Source organism: Chamaea fasciata, unplaced genomic scaffold (genome assembly GCF_029207755.1).
Source record: "Chamaea fasciata isolate MVZ Bird 193981 ecotype frontalis unplaced genomic scaffold, bChaFas1.0.hap1 SCAF_5, whole genome shotgun sequence".
In the NCBI taxonomy this organism is placed as follows: domain Eukaryota; kingdom Metazoa; phylum Chordata; class Aves; order Passeriformes; family Sylviidae; genus Chamaea; species Chamaea fasciata.
Genome location: NW_027094090.1, coordinates 542,468 through 560,285, shown reverse-complemented (window position 1 = coordinate 560,285; position 17,818 = coordinate 542,468). Strand labels below are relative to the sequence as shown.

At 56.3% G+C, this 17,818-nt stretch overlaps 1 protein-coding gene across 1 annotated transcript in view; it reads right to left on the bottom strand.

The window, feature by feature from the left end:
* The window catches only part of PPP6R2 (protein phosphatase 6 regulatory subunit 2), a 57,554-nt gene that overhangs the window by 28,897 nt on the left and 10,839 nt on the right, over positions 1-17,818 (bottom strand). The window contains exon 2 of the mRNA XM_066182581.1: positions 6,724-6,856. The gene's annotated coding sequence lies outside the window, so the exon portion shown is untranslated. The remainder of the gene's footprint in view (positions 1-6,723; positions 6,857-17,818) is intronic.

Here is a 17,818-nt window from a genome sequence, read left to right as displayed (position 1 = left end):
TTCCCTGCACACGCTCCAGCCCCTCGGGGTCTTTCCTGGGGCACTGCACTTTGAATCCCTCATTTCCATCCACTCCTACCCCAACCCTTGTTTGTCTTTCGGTCATCCTGATTCTCTCTGTTGAGTTCTATTAATGATGTTTTTCCACTTTGCTTTCCTAACACCTGGAATTTTGGAAAAGCTGTGAGTTACACCAAACCAAGGCACTGTTGGAGACTCTTCCAGGGCTCTTCCTTTTGCTTAACATTTCCTCTTCCAATTCCACCCTTCACCATCTCACCTCAGCTCAACAACCCTTCACAGTCCTGTTCTGGCCACAGTACCAAGCACAGAATTCATGGGATCCTGGGATGGTTTGGGTGGGAAGGGACCCCAGAGCCCTCCAGTGTCACCCCTGCCATGGCAGGGACACCTCCCACTGTCCCAGGCTGCTCCAGCCCCAGTGTCCAGCCTGGCCTTGACCACTGCCAGGGATCCAGGATCACAGAGCTGTTTTTACCCTAACCCACATCCCCCTTTCTGCACACACAACTCTCTCCATCCATTCCTTTGGCTTCCTCCAGCATCCAAAAATGTTCCCGTGCCTGATCGTCCATCAATCCCACTCTGCATAACCTCAGCTGCAGGACAGCCTGGACATTGTCCTTTTAAAAACCAATTTTCCCTGCAGGAAGGACACTGAGGGGGCTCTGCCTTCCAGTCACCAGAGCAGCGTGGAAGGCTGAAGAGCGAAATTTTCCCATTAGATTTTAAATCTCTCCGTCCTTCACGGTGTAACTTCCAGAGTGAAGCTCCGAGTGAAGCATTCACAGAACCAGGACATGGAACAGAGGAAAAACTGAGTTTCTTTTACACGTCAGGATTTTCCCACCTGGAATCCTGGGGGCAGCTCTGGAGAGCCCTGGAGGGGCCGGAGCGTGTGCAGGGAACGGGGCTGGGAAGGGTCTGGAGCCCCAGGAGGGGCTGAGGGAGCTGGGCAAGGGGCTGAGCCTGGAGAAAAGGAGGCTCAGGGGGGACCTGGTGGCTCTGCACAAGTCCCTGCCAGGAGGGGACAGCCGGGGGGTCGGGCTGTGCCGCCAGGGGACAGGGACAGGAGCAGAGGGAACGGCCTCGGGGAGGCTCAGGGTGGCCAGCAGCAGGAATTTCCCCATGAAAGGGGCTCAGGAGCTGCCCAGGGGGGGTCTGCAGTGCCCATCCCTGGAGGTGTCCAGGGAATTCCTGGAGGTGGCACTGAGTGCTCTGGGCTGGGGATGAGGTGGGGATGGGGCACAGCTGGCACTGGATGGGCTGGGATGGGCTTTTCCAGCCTCAGGGATTTGGGGATTCTGGGATTTCAGCAGTGAATTTCGGAGTTGGGAGCAGCCATCTGAATGTTCAACCTACGTGACACTGCAGTGACAGCACTGCTGGGCTCGGTGTGTTCCTCACAAACTGTTCTTTGGGTATTTTTAACCATCTCTGCTTGGTTAGAAATTCACCGAGGGAAAATCTGGCACCAAAGGCCTTCAGTGAAGGAGGTTTGGGGGCTCAGTCAACCCAAATGCAGAAATATTCCCTCCACTGGGGTGGAATCCACACGGAATTCTCACCTTCCAAACTGACAACCATTGTAATCCTGGCAGTTCCACAGCTTTCCTGAACTTTTCATTCACCTCCAGGAAAAGCTGCCTGACTTTTCCCGGGAGAGTGGAGAGGGGCTGGGCTGGGATTGCCAGAGCAGCTGTGGCTGCCCCTGGATCCCTGGAATGGCCAAGGCCAGGCTGGACACTGGGGCTGGAGCAGCCGGGGACAGTGGGAGGTGTCCCTGCCATGGCAGGGGTGGCCCTGGGGGGCTCTGGGGTCCCTTCCCACCCAAACCATTCCAGGACTCCCTGATTCCATGGGATCTGTCACTTCTCCCATCTCAGTACTGTAATTTCGGTCACTTTTGCCACCAGTAAAGCAGAGCTGTTTTCCCTTTTTCAGGTGGACACTCAAAGCCCTTCCCAGGTGCTGGTTTTATTTCTGGGATATCCGACAAGAGCAAAACCCAGGAGGGCTCCGGGAGAGCAGCTCTGCGTCAGGCATTCCAGGGAGCACCTCCAAACCCCACCCAGGGATCTCCCTGTGCTTGCCACCAAGGCTCTGCAGGAGCTGCAGGGCTGGGAGGGAGGGAGGGGAGAGGCTGCAGCCAAGGAGAGCCCCACGGCAACCCCTGTGGGCACCAGGCTCTGGGACAGCTCATTAACAACAGCAATTAGTGATCCTCTGGGTGGGGCACCAGAAGCTCAGGCGATCCTGGGATCCAGAGCCCCTCCAGTGCCACCCCTGCCATGGCAGGGACACCTCCCACTGTCCCCAGCCCAGTTCCAGTGTCCAGCCTGGCCTCGCCCACTGCCAGGGATTCTCTGGCAACCCCAGCCCAGGCAGCAATTCCCAATTCCCAGTGTCCCACCCAGCCCTCCCTCAGCCTGAGGGCACCAGGGAAGGTGATGTCTGTAGGTGTGTCTTTGGGCCCCATCTGGATTAAAGCCCCCCTGTCCCGGCACAGCAGCACCAGTTTCCAACCCACAAATGAACTCTAATTAATGATAAAAAGCAGTGTTGGGGTGTTTGAATTGTCCTCGGGGCTGGGGATATTCAATTCCCTGACAAAAGAATTCCAGCTGAGCTTATACAAAGTCCCAACCAGTAACGCACGTGCTGTTAAAGATCCCAAAGAAAGGATCCCTTTTGCCACCTCGGCTCCGTTCAGTTCTTTGCCTCCTTCCCCACCTGCTCAGGAGCTGGGAGGAGGGGGCTTATTTTATTTTATTTGTTATTTTATATGGTATTTTGTAAGGTATTGTATATGGTATTTTATATAATATTTGTATTTTATTTCATTTTATTTCATTTTATTTTCGACTCCGCCCAGAGCCATGTCCTGGACAGTACCTGCCCCAGAGCTGTTCGTTTGCATAAAGGATAAAATCAATGTTTTACACAAAATGTTCTGGGCCCGAGGAGTTCCTGGCTGGGAATTCCAGTGGGGAATTTGTCCTTTACTTATTTATTTTTCAGGGATGATCTCTCAGCCTCCTCCTGCCGGCAGCCCCAGGGAACGGCTCCTTCAGCACATCCCAAGGCTCCCTTTGGGAACTGCAGTGACAACAGCAGGAAAGGGACCCGGGCATGGTGACAGGGTCAGCCCCAGGTGACTCCAAAGGGACCCGGGGATGGTGACAGGGTCACCCCAGGTGACCCCAAAGGGACCCGGGGATGGTGACAGTGTCACCCCAGGTGACTCCAAAGGGACCCGGGGATGGTGACAGTGTCACCCCAGGTGACTCCAAAGGGACCCGGGGATGGTGACAGTGTCACCCCAGGTGACTCCAAAGGGACCCGGGGATGGTGACAGGGTCACCCCCAGGTGACTCCAAAGGGACCCGGGGATGGTGACAGGGTCACCCCAGGTGACTCCAAAGGGACCCGGGGATGGTGACAGTGTCACCCCAGGTGACTCCAAAGGGACCCGGGGATGGTGACAGGGTCACCCCCAGGTGACTCCAAAGGGACCCGGGGGTGGTGACAGTGTCACCCCAGGTGACCCCAAAGGGACCCGGGGATGGTGACAGGGTCACCCCCAGGTGACTCCAAAGGGACCCGGGCATGGTGACAGTGTCACCCCAGGTGACTCCAAAGGGACCCGGGGATGGTGACAGTGTCACCCCAGGTGACTCCAAAGGGACCCGGGGATGGTGACAGTGTCACCCCAGGTGACTCCAAAGGGACCCGGGGATGGTGACAGGGTCACCCCAGGTGACTCCAAAGGGACCCGGGGGTGGTGACAGTGTCACCCCAGGTGACTCCATAGGGACCCGGGGATGGTGACAGGGTCACCCCAGGTGACTCCATAGGGACCCGGGGATGGTGACAATGTCACCCCGAGGTGACTCCAAAGGGACCCGGGGATGGTGACAGGGTCACCCCAGGTGACTCCCCGGCCCCGGAGCCTTTCCCAGCCCCCCCGGCCCCACGGCTCCAGGGCCACCCAGGCTCTGGGTTGCTGTGATTTCTCCCAGGGTTATTCCCAGCCAGTTCTGTGTCACCAAGGGCTGCCCTGAGCCTCAGCAAACACAGGCACCCACGGAACATCCACAGCGTTTTCCAACCTCTCCAAAACGCTCTCCGCACTCCAGGGCCAGGAAAATGAACGCTGAGGGGCAGGAGCCCCCCAGGCAACTCCTCCTGGGAACTGGACAAAATTCCCAAGATTTACTGATTCTTTAGGCCCATTTAAGACCATTCCTGCTAAAATGAAACACTGAATGCTTTCACTAGGTGGGAGCACATGGAAGTGCTGAGGGAAGGAAATTCCCAAAAAGAGTTTCAGGATCCTCCTGCCATCCCAGTAACATCCAGTACAAAATCCCAAAGCCAATCCCAACTCCAGCAGCTCTGGCCCAGCTGAACAGGTCCCAGTTCCATCCAGGGTGGATTTTAGCCTGGACAGACACAGACAGACACAGACTCCTGATGGAAATTTCAAACTTATTCTTTTTTTTTTTTTTTGCCAAGTTTTAACACAAAATCTCCCCTACTTCCTCCATAAGAATAAATAATTTTAAGCTTTGCTACCCAAGGCAACAAAAAATACCCCAGAATTCCCTCCAACTCCAGTATGGGAAGAAGTCTGGAGCACACCAGGACCACACATCCATCCAGGAGGTGTCCACCTTTAATCCCAGTTATGCAGTAACAGTTATCCCAGCCCCAGGGAATAAAATCTCACTTTACTGAACCTGCTGAATGTGAAGCCCCCAATCAGCTTTTCCAGCAAACTGGAAAATCCACCTGGAAAACACAGATGGCCAAGGCCAGGCTGATCAATGGCTCAGCTGAATTCCCACTGAAGGAAGGGCTGAGCAGGGAATTCCCAGCCAGCTTTAGAGCACAACTCCCTCCCTTTGGTGACTCAGCAGCACGATGAAAGGTAAGAAATGAATGAACACAAATTAGAAAGAGCAAAAGGCACAGGCAGATCCCAAACCAGGGCCAGTGGATTTGGGAGTGATCCCAGAAGGAAGAGGAACAGCAGGGAACCAACATCTGCTTGGGACACGAAAATAATTAGGCTGAGCCTACCAGAGCTGTCACAGGGTGCTCCAAGCTCCATCCAGCCTGGCCTTGGACACTTCCAGGGATCCAGGGGCAGCCACAGCTTCTCTGGGAATTCCATCCCAGCCCTCACCACCCTCCCAATATCCCACCAAACCATTCCAATCTGTGCATCTTTAACTCATCACCTGTTTCCATGGGAGAACCTGTTTTATATAAAATCTCTCCCTTTGGAGCATTAGGGAAGCTTTCCCCAAATCAATTCCCAACAGGAAAATGCCTGAGTCAGCCACTCCACTGCTGGCAGTGGGAAGGATCCTGCTGCTCCCACAGCTCCAGGGAATCCCAGGGCAGTGAATCCCCACGGGAATTCCAGCTGCAGGAAAGGGCAGCTCCTCCTGTGTGCCCTGAGCTGCCCATTCCTGCCCTGGGGAACCCTGGTGAGAGATCCCAGCCTGTTCCCTTTCCCTGCCCCACAGGGAGTGCACACTGTGCCATTCCACAGGGGATTCCCTGGAACAGCCACAGCAGTGCCCAGGAGAACAGGGAAACAGGAGTTCCCTGCTCTGCCCACATTACGGACCTGAGCTCAGGTTCTGAGTGACACTTCGAGTTGAGCCTGGTTTTGGGGAGGATCCTGGCCAGCACACTGTGAATCCCAGAATCCCCAAATCCCTGAGGCTGGAAAAGCTCTCCCAGCCTTCCCAGGGCCAGCTGTGCCCAATCCACACCGTGTCCCCAGCCCAGAGCACTCAGTGCCACCTCCAGGAATTCCCTGGACACCTCCAGGGATGGGCACTCCAAAGCTCCCTGGGCAGTTCCAAGGCCTGAGCTCCTTTCCATGGGGATAAAGCCAGTCCAGGCCCAAGGACGGCACAGGGACACTGGGACTGAGCTCCTCAGTGGGGACTCCATCCCCAGGAACATCCCTGGGACACCACAGTCCCCTCTCATGTGACTCCTGCTATTAAATATCAGGATTAAACCCAGGAGCAGTCACAAGAACTGAGCACCCAGCATCACAGAGCTGGTCCTCATTACTGGGAATTAATTTGTCCTTTAATGAGGAACCTCACAGGGCCTGGCCACAACTCCCCCAGTGCTGGGCTGAGCCCACAGGGGAGGGGGACCCTGCCCCTGTGCCCAGGTGAGGCCCCACCTGCAGAGCTGCCCCAGCCCCGGGCACACGGCAGCAGCACCTGGAGCTGCTGGAGAGTCCAGAGAGGCCCCGGAGCTGCTCCAGGGCTGGAGCCCCTCAGCTCCCAGGGATCCAGGCTGGGACAGCTGGGGGGGCTCACCCGGACAGGGAAAGGCTCCAGGGAGAGCTTCCAGCACATTCCAGGGCCACAAGGGGCTCCAGGAGAGCTGCAGAGGGGCTGGGGACAAGGGACAGAGGGACAGGACACAGGGAACGGCTTCCCACTGCCACAGGGCAGGGCTGCGTGGGACATTGGGACATTGGGAATTGCTGCCCGGGCTGGAATTGCCAGAGCAGCTGTGGCTGCCCCTGGATCCCTGGAATGGCCAAGGAAGGACTGGAGAAGCCTGGGACAGTGGGAGGTGTCCCTGCCATGGCAGGGGTGGCCCTGGGGTCCCTTCCCACCCAAACCATTCCAAGACAAAAGGACAGGCAGATGTTCCTACCTTCAGTAGAAGTTTCTTCAAACGTGAAATCTCCTCCGCGGGCAGAGAAACATTTGGGTTACAGTTTGTGGAATAGACCCAGCTTCAAGAAATGGTTTTCATCCAGTGTGAATCTCTTTGCAAGCTTCCAATCCTGGAAAAGATTTTTAAAAGTTACCAATAACCAAAGGTACCTGAGGGTCAAAGGTTTTTTTATTTTTTCCCCTAAATGAACTCCTACAGAACCTTTCAGCACGAAGGAGCTGACAGCCCCTGCCAAGCCATCACCACCACAGGATCCTCCCAGTTCTCCCAGTCCCCCCTCCTGCAGCACTGGGGAGACGTGAACTGCCCAGCCCTGGAGGTGCTCAAGGCCAGGCTGGATGAGGCTCAGAACAACCAGGGACAGTGGAAGGGGATCACAGAGGAAGAGCCAAGGCTGGCTCAGCCCAGGAGCTCCCCCACAACTCAAGAGCTGGGCTTTAACCACTCCTGAAACCCAGGAATTACTGGTGCGCTGTGGGACACACCCAAACAGAGACCAACCAGCAGGAGGTCCCTGCATCAAACAGAAATTCAATTTAATGTGAAAAGAAATATATTTCCTCATCTTCCAATCAGTGATTACGGAACTGGAGGTACAACATTCACCCAAACCAAGGGCATTGATCAGAACAAAAACCGTTGACGCCTTCTTCACCGGGATTTGTGCCTAAAAGTCCCTGGCAGAGTCCCAGATTCAGGGAGGCTGGAAAAGCCCTCCCAGCCCATCCAATCCAAGCTGTGTCCAAGCCCCACCGTGTCCCCAGCCCAGAGCACTCAGTGCCACCTCCAGGAATTCCCTGGACACCTCCAGGGATGGGCACCCCAAACCTCCCTGGGCAGTTCCAAGGCCTGAGCCCCTTTCCATGGGGAAATTCCTGCTGCTGTCCACCCTGAGCCTCCCCAAGGCCATTCCCTCTGCTCCTGTCCCTGTTCCCATGCAGCACAGCCCGACCCCTGCCATGAGCAGGGACACCTCCATCAAGAACCCCCTCAGCAACTCTCTGCTGGGCCACAAACACCAAGAGTTCTGTAAAACTCTGCACAACTCTGGCTGAAACCCCACGGAAGTTTTGGAGAGCACAGGGCTGGAAAAGCCATGGAAGAACACACGGAGTTCTCAGAGTTCACAGAAGAAGCTGCTGCAGGGACAGGGAGCAGTGGAGGGGGTTGGAAGGGAGAATTTGTCTCAGCTGGATTTGCATTCCTCAACCGTGGAGTCCTGGGATGGTTTGGGTGGGGAGGGACCCCAGAGTCCCCCAGTGCCACCCGTGCCATGGCAGGGACACCTCCCACTGTCCCAGGCTGCTCCAGCCCCAGTGTCCAGCCTGGCCTTGGCCACTGCCAGGGATCCAGGGGCAGCCACGGCTGTGCCAGGGCCTCACACCCTCCCAGGCTGCAATTCCCTGTTCCCAATGTCCCACCTGAACCCTCCGCGTCAGCGCTCACGCTGCAGCCCCTGCAGAGCCAGGACACCACAGGTCCAGCCTGGCCAACCCCTGTGTCACCACAGCCAGCACTCCTGTCACTGCCATGTCACTGCCGTGTCACCACAGCCAGCACTGCTGTCACCCCGTGTCACTGCTGTCACCACAGCCAGCACTCCTGTCACTGTCATGTCACTGCCATATCAATACCATGTCACTACAGCCAGCACTTCTGTTACCCTGTGTCACTGCCGTGCCACCACAGCCAGCATTGCTGACACCATCCCATGTCACTGTCATGTCACCACAGCCAGCACTCCTGTCACCATCCCATGTCACTGCCATGTCACCATAGCCAGCACTCCTGTCACTGCCATGTCACCACAGCCAGCACTCCCTGTCATTGCCGTGTCACCACGGCCAGCATTGCTGACACCATCCCATGTCACTGCCATGTCACCACAGCCAACACTCCTGTCACTGCCATGTCACTGCCATGTCACTGCCGTGTCACCACAGCCAGCACTGCTGTCACCCCGTGTCACTGCTGTCACCACAGCCAGCACTCCTGTCACTGCCATGTCACTGCCATATCAATACCATGTCACTACAGCCAGCACTTCTGTTACCCTGTGTCACTGCCATGTCACCACAGCCAGCACTCCTGTCACCATCCCATGTCACTGCCATGTCACCATAGCCAGCACTCCTGTCACTGCCATGTCACCACAGCCAGCACTCCCTGTCATTGCCGTGTCACCGCAGCCAGCATTGCTGACACCATCCCATGTCACTGCCATGTCACCACAGCCAACACTCCTGTCACTGCCATGTCACTGCCATGTCACTGCCATGTCACTGCCATGTCACCACAGCCAGCACTCCTGTCACTGCCATGTCACCACAGCCAGCACTGCTGTCACCATCCCGTGTCACTGCCGTGTCACCACAGCCAGCACTGCTGTCACTGCTGTGTCACCACAGCCAGCACTGCTGCCACCACCCCGTGTCACTGCCACGTCACCACAGCCAGCACTGCTGACACCATCCCATGTCACTGCCATGTCACCACAGCCAGCACTCCCATGTCACTGCCATGTCACCACCCCATGTCGCTGCCGTGTCACCAGGACACACGTGGCGGCCGAGGGACACGCCTGGTGGCAGCAGCAGTGCAGGCACGGCTCCTCAGGGCCCAGGGGCTGCCAGCGCTCCCGGGGGTCACGTTCCCTCCCAGCCAGACCCACTTCCACAGCGGGCAGCCAAACCCCGCCAGTGCCGGGGCCAGGCCGGCAGCAGAACCGGAGCCGGCCCCCGGCGGGAAGGAGCGCTGGCCAACACCCAGAGAACTCACCAGAGGAGTCCAAGAGGCTGCTGAGCTGCAGCTCCTGAGGAGGCAGCAGCTGCTCCCAGATATCCCAAAGGCACCCCAAGAGCTGTGCCTGGCATTGGAAAGGCACCGTCCCAGAAATATTAACTGATTAGAAGTATCAATCAAGAGTGAATATCCATTCTGTATAAATCAGGGAATCCTGGGATGGGCTGGGTGGGAAGGGACCCCAGAGCCCATCCAGGGCCACCCCTGCCATGGCAGGGACACCTCCCAGTGTCCCAGGGTGCCCCAATCCCCAGGGTCCAGCCTGGCCTGGGACACTGCCAGGGATGGGGCCAGAGTTTTCAGGGCCGTGGTTCAGCTCCAAGCACAGTGAAATCCAAGTGTGTTGCAGCTTTTGCATACATTTGTGTGCCAATACCCCGTGAACAGAGCCCACCGTCCCCACCCTGGCTACACCTTCCATGCCTTAGCACAGATGGTCCCGAGATATTCCACAGCCTTTCCATGGAATCCACTCAGGCAAGTACAAAAAGCTCGTTACTGAGCCCACTAAAACCCTCTCCAGTGCCTTTGGAAAAGCTTTTACACATTAGCAAGTCATGAACAACTGTTCAATATGTCCCAGCTCCTCTCCTGAGCTCTCCTCAGAGAATTTTCACCTGGAGCAGCCCTGCTAGAGGATCTGCAGAGCCCAGGAGGAGCAGATCCCTGTTCCTGTGGATATTCCTGTGTGCTGGGTAACACAGAGCCCAGGAGGGGCAGATCCCTGTTCCTGTGGATATTCCTGTGTGCTGGGTGTGTAACACAGAGCCCAGGAGGGGCAGATCCCTGTTCCTGTGGATATTCCTGTGTGCTGGGTGTGTAACACAGAGCCCAGGAGGAGCAGATCCCTGTTCCTGTGGATATTCCTGTGTGCTGGGTGTGTAACACAGAGCCCAGGAGGAGCAGATCCCTGTTCCTGTGGATATTCCTGTGGATATTCCTGTGTGCTGGGTGTGTAACACAGAGCCCAGGAGGGGCAGATCCCGGTTCCTGTGGATATTCCTGTGTGCTGGGTGTGTAACACAGAGCCCAGGAGGAGCAGATCCCTGTTCCTGTGGATATTCCTGTGGATATTCCTGTGTGCTGGGTGTGTAACACAGAGCCCAGGAGGGGCAGATCCCGGTTCCTGTGGATATTCCTGTGTGCTGGGTGTGTAACACAGAGCCCAGGAGGGGCAGATCCCTGTTCCTGTGGATATTCCTGTGTGCTGGGTGTGTAACACAGAGCCCAGGAGGGGCAGATCCCTGTTCCTGTGGATATTCCTGTGTGCTGGGTGTGTAACACAGAGCCCAGGAGGAGCAGATCCCTGTTCCCGTGGATATTCCTGTGGATATTCCTGTGTGCTGGGTGTGTAACACAGAGCCCAGGAGGAGCAGATCCCTGTTCCTGTGGATATTCCTGTGTGCTGGGTGTGTAACACAGAGCCCAGGAGGAGCAGATCCCTGTTCCTGTGGATATTCCTGTGGATATTCCTGTGTGCTGGGTGTGTAACACAGAGCCCAGGAGGAGCAGATCCCTGTTCCTGTGGATATTCCTGTGTGCTGGGTGTGTAACACAGAGCCCAGGAGGAGCAGATCCCTGTTCCTGTGGATATTCCTGTGGATATTCCTGTGTGCTGGGTGTGTAACACATGCTGGACACGGGGCTCAGAGCCCACCCCAGAGCCTGCACGAGGGTCCCTGATGAGGCAGCAGGGCTGGGCTCTGGCAGAGCCCGGATCCTTCCCCATGCCCCTCTGCCTGAGGGAGCTGGGAATGAAACACCAGCACATGGATGGGAGCAGAGAACCCTCCCCGGACTCCTGGAGTCATGGAATGCCCTGAGCTGGACAGGATCTACAGGGCTCGCCTGCACAGAGCCCAGAGCCCAGGCTGGGCACCCCTGGCAGCCTGGGGCCAGGACCATGCCCTGCTCCGTGCCCAGCAGCCTCTGGGGAAGGAAGAACCTGTTCCTGAGATCCCACCTGAGCCTCCCTCACAGGGCTCCTCCCCAGGGGAGTGGGAGAAGGATCCACAGAGGCTGGAATGCCCCTTCTCAGGGGAATCCATACCCACCACTGCTCTGAGCCAACTACACGGAAAGGCTTCTTCAGCTGCAAAAGGCACTGCAAGAGGATGAGGAGAATGAGGATTTCCTCAATAAAGACAATCAAAAGGTCCATTTAACCCTTAAACGTGAGCCTCACGAGAGGAACAGAATTCCTGCCTTCTCCATACAGCCCATGGCACATCCCAGGAGGCAGCAGTGGGATGGGAGCACTTGGAAAAGGACAGGCATGCACAAAACCCAGCTATTTTTAACAAAATTTAAAGTCTTCCCACTGCCTCAGTTACTTTATCATGGTTGATCAGAAATATCAACCGAGATGAGCTAAATTCAACCTTTTATATAAGTTAGAACTTCCCTCAAGACTTCACTGATAAAGGAAGAGTTTGAGCTGTTGGAATCAAGGAAAAGCAGCATTTCCCAGGGTACCTGCACTGCTGACAGGAGAACGGAACAACCACAAACTATTCCCAAATCAATGTCCACTCACACGAATTTTGGAATTTATTCAGCCTCTTCCCACCTGCTTTAAGAGCAGTCCCTACAAAATCCCCAAATCCCTGAGGCTGGAAAAGCCCATCCCAGCCCATCCAGTGCCAGCTGTGCCCCATCCCCACCTCGTCCCCAGCCCAGAGCACTCAGTGCCACCTCCAGGAATTCCCTGGGCACCTCCAGGGATAGGCACTGCAGACCTCCCTGGGCAGCCCCTGCCATGGCTAAATACAGTCAAAGGGAAAAAAAACTAATCCCAGCCTAAAACAGTTGGACTATGCAGCTTCTCCTCTCCAGCAGAAGTGAGTGATGCAAGGACTGGGGAAAACGGCCCAGAGGTTTTCCCATTTTGGGGGTTTTGAACCATCAACACCTGCACTGACTTGCTGAAGTTGGGGTTTTATGACACATTCAGCTCTTCCCTAACCCTCCGTGTCTGAGCCAGGAACTCAGGGATTAAAGGGTGGAAGAGCTGTAAAACCATCCAGGCGACCACAAACCTCAACTGCCCGAGATGGTCACCCCAGATAGTCCTGATTAATCCTAACCCACAACCTCCTGCAGCCCATTCCTGACCCCACACAGCCCTGAGGTCGCTGGGACGGGCTCTGGTCTCTGCTGCTCCCTCATTTCCAGCAAATAAATAAATAAATACATAAAGATCCTTCCACCAACTCTTCTGAACCTCAACCGTCATACGGGAATTGAAATCTTCCCAGAGCCACTGGTTCTAGCAGTAAAATAAACAACAGCTGAGATAAACTGCTGGACACAGTCCAGGCACCACGGAGCTGCTCCAGGGCTGGGAGAGCTGGGAATGGTCACCTGGAGAGGGAAATGATCCAGGGAGAGCTTCCAGCACATTCCAGGGCCACGAGGGGCTCCAGGAGAGCTGCAGAGGGGCTGGGGACAAGGGATGGAGGGACAGGACAAGGGGTACCCCTGCCATGGCAGGGACATGTCCCACTGTCCCCAGCCCAGCCCCAGTGTCCAGCCTGGCCTTGGCCACTGCCAGGGATCCAGGGGCAGCCACAGCTGCTCTGGCAATTCCAGCCCGGGCAGCAATTCCCAATTCCCAGTCTCCCATCCAGCCCTGCCCTGTGGCAGTTGTCTGGAGTTCCACCCCCATGGAGGAGCCAGCCCACCCCTCTGTTCCCAACCCTGGCTCATCCCTAAATCCACTCTCCTCTTGGCAAACATCCTCTCAACTCTTCCTTCATCAACTCAGGCTCAGAGCAACAGCAAATTTCTTTTCCCCTGCATGTGGACATTTGGAAAACGAGATGCAAATCATGAGATCCCTGGAATGATCCTGGTAACAGGAGAAGCCACCAGGACCAGTTACTATTTTAAACTCTTGGCTGAGCTCTGGGAATCTTCCACAGGAGCTGATCCAGCACACAACCAGCACCTTGTGGTGCCAGAGCCTGCTCCAAATCTTTTCTAATCTCCATGGAGCTGCGCCAGGGGAGGGATAGGATGGATTTCAGGGAAAGGTTCTTCCCCCAGAGGGTGCTGGCACTGCCCAGGCTCCCCAGGGAATGGGCACGGCCCCAGAGCTCCGGGAGCCTTTGGACAGCGCTGCCAGGGATGGACAGGCTGGGATTGCTGGGGGGTCTGTGCAGGGCCAGGGGCTGGATCCATGACCCCTGTGGGGCCCTACAGCTCAGGAGATTCCACGGTTCTGTGATTCCAGGTACAGCACAGGATGGATGTGCAGCTGCTGTGGTTTTCCAGTCAGACACAAACCACAGCAGGTCCCCAAGGCCAGGCAGGCCTGGATGAGGAAACGCAGGCCAGGAGTTCCCAGTGCAGTTACTGACGGCAACGAACTGCCCACGGCTGCAGGCAGAGGGGCTGGTGCTGTTGTTATATTATTATTATTATTATTATTATTATTATTATTATTATTATTATTATTATAGTTAGCCCAGGCCAACGCTGCCTGGGAAGCAGCTGGAGCCCGCAGCGCATCACCTGCAGGGATACGGAGGGTGCGCAGTGTCCCACTGCTGCCTGGTGACTCCCAGGGCAGGACAGGGACAGGGACAGGGACAGGGACAGGGACAGGGACAGGGACAGGGACAGGGACAGGGACAGGGACATTCCCAGCCCTCCCCACCTCGTGCTGCACAGCCAAGCCTCTCCCTCCGTGCCCAGCTGGAAGGCAGCCCTGATCCATCCCCAGACCTGTCAAGCACTCCCAGGAAAGCAGGCGAGGAGCGCTGCCAGGCTCATACATAACACCCCACTGCCACCTCACAACAATTTACACTCGCCAGTATTTTTAGCCCCGAGCTCTTCCCAAGAAACTGGATCATTTGGGTTATCAACATTTCTCAACTGAACAATTTCACTTCCCCTAAAAAGGACCCAACTTTCCTGGAGAGAGAATCCAGAATTCAGTAATTCAGAATTCACCCTGTAAATGTCTCGGGTCAGCCCTGCCCGAGTCCTCCTGTGAGTGCTGGAGAAGGGAGACACGAAGTCACCACCCTGCAGGAATTCAGCAGGAATTTCCCCATGGAAAGAGGGGTCAGGCCTCGGCAGGGGCTGCCCAGGGAGGTCTGCAGTGCCCATCCCTGGAGGTGTCCAGGGAATTCTTGGATGTGGCACTCAGTGCTCTGGGCTGGGGACAGGGTGGGCATTGGGAACAGCTTGGACTCAGTGATCCCAGAGGGCTTTTCCTGCCTCAGGATTTCTGGGATTCTGGGATACAGTCTGCCAGGAGAAGAGGATCATGAGCCACTCAGTTATTTCAGAGCTCTCTCAACCTCCTCAGGCTCCCACCTCAGACTCCCGTGGAACACACTCTGTCTCTGCTTCCAAGATGGAATAACTCCCATATCCATCTTTAACACAGCAAAGACTGAATCCAAGACCTTTGTGGATTTCTCTTCAGAGGAATGGTGGAGGCACAAAGGACGGTGAGAAACTCCAAAGGCGGAAAGGAAATGCTTCCCACATAAATCCTGGAGCTCAAGGCCAGGCTGGATGGGGCTGGAGCAGCCTGGGACAGTGGGAGGTGTCCCTGCCATGGCAGGGGTGGCCCTGGGGGGACTCTGGGGTTTCTTCCCGCCCACAGCAGTCTGGCATTCCATGATTCCATCATCCCAGCCCCTCTGTTCTCCAATGACACCACGCCAGGAGCAAGAGCCAAGGACAGGAGCTGTGGAAGGCTCTCCAGCAAGGGGCAGCTCTGGGACACCCTCCCAAGTGGCAGCACACAAATAAAACAGTTCCTCTCACAGCAGCATTTTACGTAACTCCATTCTCATTCAGCACCGTCCCCTTTGCTCCCTGCCTCCCTCATTTGCTCAGTTTTTTTGGAATTCCTGACTAAAGGCAGAGCAGGACACACCAGAGGCCTCGAGGCAGTGATCCCACCTCACTGGGGGTTCATCATGGTCACGCACACCCAAAGAGGCATTTCAGCTCTCAGAGACATCCCCTGGCCCAAGCTGCTTATTGAAAACCACTCGGATACACTTAAAATTCACAGATAAAATTTATTCTCAACTAAAATACTTCACCAGTTTGCCAAGAATTTCCTTTTGTTTTCCCCTTGTGAGCTATGAAGATGAATTTCTTCATTATTCCTTAACATCTGACAAATTAAAGAGATCTCTGCGTTTGCATTACAAAATCCTGGCACCATTTAGGCTGGAAAAGCCCATCCCAGCCCATCCAGTGCCAGCTGTGCCCCATGCCCACCTCGTCCCCAGCCCAGAGCACTCAGTGCCACCTCCAGGAATTCCCTGGACACCTCCAGGGATGGGCACTGCAGACCCCCCTGGGCAGCTCCTGAGCCCCCTTTCCATGGGGAAATTCCTGCTGCTGGCCACCCTGAGCCTCCCCGAGGCCGTTCCCTCTGCTCCTGTCCCTGTCCCCTGGCGGCACAGCCCGACCCCCCCGGCTGTCCCCTCCTGGCAGGGACTTGTGCAGAGCCACCAGGTCCCCCCTGAGCCTCCTTTTCTCCAGGCTCAGCCCCTTGCCCAGCTCCCTCAGCCCCTCCTGGGGCTCCAGACCCTTCCCAGCCCCGTTCCCTGCACACGCTCCGGCCCCTCCAGGGCTCTCCAGAGCTGCCCCCAGGATTCCAGGGGGTCCCTCAGGAGGGCCAGCACAGGGGACAGTCCCTGCCCGGGGCTGTGCCCACCCTGGGGTGCCACAGCCCAGGGCCCATGGGCCTCCTGCCCCTCTGGGCACCCCGGGATGGTGTCCAGCTGCTGGCACAGCATCCCCAGGGCCTTTCCCAGCTTTCCAGCCCCTCTGCCCGGCCTGGAGCGCTGCAGGGGCTCGGGCTGAGCCCAGGGCAGCAGCTGGCACTTGGCCTGGCTGTCCCTCACCGCCCGGATCCAGCCTGGCCCCATCCCTCCGCAGAGCTGCCACCACCCTCGCAGCTCAGTGCCACCCGACGTTCCCTGGCCACCCGCAGGAAAGCACAGGCACAGTGGAATGCTGCTCTGCACGGAAAGGGGCTGCGTTGGGTTTTTTCTATAACAAAAAACTGCCCCTGGCAACAAACCCTTGAAGGCCTCTGTGTTGGACAAACGTGCACCCGAAATGGAGAGCTCCTTCTAATCCTTCAGTGAAGAGCTCCTTCTAATCCTTCCCGGCCTCTGAAGCTCCCGAAGAAAGAGATGATATCAGGAGGACTTTGTTTTGATCGTCAACCTTATCCTCACCCAGTATCTCGTTAAGCAGCCTCCTAATTGCTGCCCTACCCCATGCTAAGGACAGAATTTGCACAGCTTCTTGATTTAAATGTTACTTGTTTAATTAACTGCTCCACACCCAGACACGAAGAAACCGCAGCGCTTCAAAAGCTGCAGGAAAAAGCTGCAGAAAAGGACCCCGAGCGCCCTGGGAACAGAACAGCACAAAAAAGGCCCTTTTTTAACAGCTCAGTACATCCCTAAAATTCACCTCTCTGGGCTGCCGGGCTCACGGCAGCTCTGAGGGCAGAGGAATCTCCCAGTCTGGGATCTGTATCCCAGCAGTCATTCAGCGGGATTGGCGTTTCCAGCTGCTCCTCTGTGCTGACAGCCCCACGGGAGCAAGAGCAGCCCCCAGGAAACCCGGGGGGACTCTGGGCTTCCCATGAAACATTAACCTTTGAGTGTGAGATCTGCAACTGCCTGTGAGTATTAAACCAGCAAAACAAAGTCCTGGGGTGCTTGAAGGGCTGATTTCCATCCCTTGCAGGACTCTGGGCTCCTCCCTCTCGGCCTGCCTGGATCTCTTTGATGCTGCTCAGGGCTGGTTACTCCGTCTGCTCCAAGCAACAAGTGACATTTCCTCCCGGGTCACCACAGCTGAACCCCACAGAAATCGCTGTCAGTGACCCGACTGGGATCCCAGAGCAGGGGCTTGGTTTGTACTGGGCTGCACAGGCAGCATTTCCCAGAGTCCCACTTGGTCCCAGTCCTTCCGTGGGCCTTGGATATTTTCATCTTTGCTGCCCACACAGACTAAGGCAACGTTACAAAGGACACCTCTTTGTACCCACACTGAGGGCCAGCATTTGCAAACTGAGATTTCCTGCTGCGCCCCACGGCGAGATCAAGGGCTGTCCGTGCCACAGACACCTATTTGATCAGCACACGGCCTCAAGGGAGCCAGCAAAACGACTGCTGTGCTCCTTTCCTGGTCCTTCAGCCCAGTTCAAAGCTCCCAAGGTGAGTTTGTGGCTGCAGCTGCACCAGAACAGCCCAGCCCGTCACACGCTGCA